This window comes from Triticum dicoccoides, chromosome 2B, assembly GCF_002162155.2.
Source record: "Triticum dicoccoides isolate Atlit2015 ecotype Zavitan chromosome 2B, WEW_v2.0, whole genome shotgun sequence".
NCBI classification, from domain to species: domain Eukaryota; kingdom Viridiplantae; phylum Streptophyta; class Magnoliopsida; order Poales; family Poaceae; genus Triticum; species Triticum dicoccoides.
In genome coordinates this window covers 529,747,753-529,751,384 of record NC_041383.1, presented here as the reverse complement: position 1 = coordinate 529,751,384, position 3,632 = coordinate 529,747,753, and positions in this window count along the sequence as shown.

Genomic DNA, 3,632 nt, shown 5'->3' with positions numbered 1-3,632 from the left:
GAACTAACCTTCGACATCGCTCCGTTCTAGAGCGGCTATCATGCACTACTCGGAAGAATGGCCTTTGCTCGTTTCAATGCAGTACTGCATTACGCTTATCTCGAACTTAAGATGCCCGGTCCACGTGGCGTCATCACAATCAGCGGAAACACAGAGCGTTCTCTTTGTGCGGAAGATTACGTGGCGGCTCTAGCAGCCGAACCACTGAACGGCCCCTCCAACCCGAGTAACTCATCGGTCTTTGAGACCACGGACATGGCTAGACGTGTTCGGCACACACCTATTTATAGCAGCCTAGATAAATCCGAGCTTGATTAATGGATATGCCCCCATATGTGGTGCTAGGGGCTGCCCGCATGTAAAAGACCCATAGTTCGTCCCGACGCTATTTACACTCAAGAGATCGAATTTTCATGGCTCATTAAAATTAACCGACTTTACGCACGGTCACACCAGATTCTTTAACCTGGGTCTTTCTTCCTTTTTACAGATGACCATCGTGCTATAACCTTCCAGGATACGACACAACGGAGACAAAGGCGCAGACGTGCAGCAGGGCCCCGTTCAAAGGTTTCTTTTTAGATTAAGACCCTGTGTAAACCTTTTTATTCTCTCTTGTTGGCCCACACCCTCCTGGTACTGAAAAGGACCAAGAGGGATACCGACGTTATTGGCAAACTTATGATTCGCCGATCTAAAATAGACGTTACAGGGGCAGCAACCAATGTGTTTTTGGGATCTATGCTCTCACCACAGCCGCTCTTTCGTCACGCCGGATTAATGCACGTACCTGGAAATTCAGGGCTCATTATTGAGGGCGGTACTCATCCCAGTATATGTTGTAAAGTCCGAATACCCTCGGGAGTGTTCGGCGTCGCGAGTTTGGCCTTATATGCATCAGCTCTGAATCATGTCTTTGGTCAATAGTTGGGTTTGCCCGGCTCCCGTGTTTTGCTACCTTACGTTCCGCTCTATCGGCTAAGGTGGCACCAGGAGAACTACTGCGATTGTGCCCTGGTTCATCCGGATGAGCACCTCAGTAGATAAAGCCGAAAACTAACTGTCATGGTAAAGCGAGAGACTAGTCAACCACTCGATGACTCAGCGGAATCTTCGCGATTCCTCCGCATTAACGAAGGACCGGTTTCCCGGTCACGTATGTACATGCACCATACTCGGATGAGTGCGGACATACGAGTGGCTATATAGTAGCCCCACCTTCAAATTCCTATGGCTAAGTGAAAGTGTGAAAGCTATATAGTCCGATTGCCTCGTTCGCCGCACTACCACCTCCTTAACGGACCAAGACGTTGGATCAAGTGTGATTACACGCTTTGCCGAACACCCCCGCATTATATGCGAGGGGGCTGAAGCCGATGACTGCAAACTTTCAGGTCATATACATATATACATAAGCAGCCGCACAGGAGGCACTACAATACTTTACGGGCAAAAGTATAAACATAGCTTCATTACTAAAAGCATTGTTTTACAATCTAGATACATGTCATTCGAACATGGTATTCTTGGAGCACCGAACCTCTATTAAATGGGCACCTTCTAAGACTTCTTCAAAATAGTGCTCGGGCGAGTCCTGGCCCCCGGGCGGACCCCTGGTTGCAATGTCGGTGGCCTCCATCTTCGCCCAATATGTCTCAACATGGGCAAGGGCCATCCGTGCACCCTCTATGCACGCTGACCTCTTGACAGCGTCGATATGCGGCACAACATGAATAAATCGCTGCACCAAACCAAAATAACTATCCGGACATGGTTCGTTCGGCCACAGGTAATCCACGACGGCCTTCATGGCAAGTCCGGATAACCTATGGAGCTCGGCCCACTCGGCCATTTGCTCATTCAACAGCAACGGGCGCCTTGGAGTACTGAACTGCGACCAGAACAATCTTTCCACCTCATGATCTTCCCGGTCTTTGAAATACTGCGTCGCATCAGCAGCACTCTTTGCCAAATCCAAGTATGCGTCTGAAGAACTCCACAATTGATCAAGAGGGGCATACTTCGGATCGCCGAATTTCATTCGCAATAAAAAGGGCTTCCCAGCCGCGATATCACCGGCTTGTCGAAGCTCCTCCCGAGCCGCTCTGATCTCAGAGCGAGTTTCCTTTGCCGCTTGTAAGGCCTTCTCTAGGTCAGTCGTTTTCGTTTGGTTTTCCCTTTCGAGAAGCTCGTATCAGCTGGCAGCATTTTGTAGCTCCAGAGCCATGTTGGCTATTTTATCCTTACTTTGGCGATGAGCAGCCTGTTTGGCTTTTAATTCATCAGCTTCCTTCATGGCGGCCCGCATTGCTTCTCCTGGCTTGCTCCTTGGCCCGGGCGAGCTCTGCCCGAATGGTCTCCACGGTGGCAGCACCATCTGCAGTCAAAGCATATTATAAATCCTAGCATCATGCCCTTATTAATATTTGCTGACCACCCAAATATACATACCCTGCGCCTCATCAAGCCGCTTGTTCACAAGCGTGATGCCTACATCCGCCACATTGAGTTGCCGCCTCAGTTCGGCAAATTCAGCAGTCCGGTCAGCCGCCGGAGCTACAGCCGCCTGCACACAAAATGGGCGCCATCATTACCAGGGACTATGATCCTCTGCTCGCCTCGTCCGGATGGCAACCAGAGTCTCGGGGGCTACTGTCTATACAAAGTGCACCTTGCATTTACGGTACAATCAAAAAATATCACTTGGCGTACCTCAAAGCCTCTTAGCAGGCTCGTAAAAGCATCATCTAACCCGCTTTTCGCGAATGAAATCCTCTCAACCAGCATACCCATTAAGGTACGATGTGCCTCTGAGATAGCTGCTTGCCGCAGAAGACCCGTCAATGTGTCCAGTTGTATATCAGACAGTCCGGGGCCTTCTCTGTTGGTCTCTCTAGGAGCTATGAACCCCGGACTTCGGGCGGCCGAAGAGTTACCTTCTGGTCTTTGCGGATCGGGACAGATCCTCCGAGATGACACCTCAGGGTCGTCTGCCTCATGAGGCGGGAAAGTAGGAGGAGGCATTTCGCTCTCCATCATCTCCAGAAGAAGATCCCCCGAGGACGAACATTGTTGAGAAGGGCTATGAGCCGGACTGCAAAACATATGTCTCGGTTGTTATTCTCGGGAAAAGAATGGGGCATTCTTACTAAAGTACCTTTGTTCACTTACGGCTCAGTTAACGGCTGGCGCCCCTGTGAGTGTTGTGCGGCAATGCTGTCCTTCGGGGCAGGGCCCCCTGATGAAGGTTTCTTCCCTTGTTTGGAGACCTCTTCTTCCAAATCTTCGGGGGCGGTCCTTTTCTTCCCGTGGGGAGAGGGGATACTAGATTCTCCTCCCCGTGCATCCTCCGCCACGGCAATAGTAACTTTTCCAGTTAGGATGTGTAACGTACCTCCAGCATGAAGTCCGCTTTTGGCTTCCCTATTCCTCTCCTTGTCCTCCCCATGATAAGGTGCACGAGCCAACATCCTGGTTAATACAGGATCCGGCAAATCATCGGGTAGAGGGGCCTAACACCTGATCCTCTCTGCCTTTCTTATCCAGTCCTGGCCGAGGGTGGTTTTTTAGAGTAATGTTGTGACAAATATAATGACAGCATGTTCGGTCGCGGAATCACTTACCTATGTATC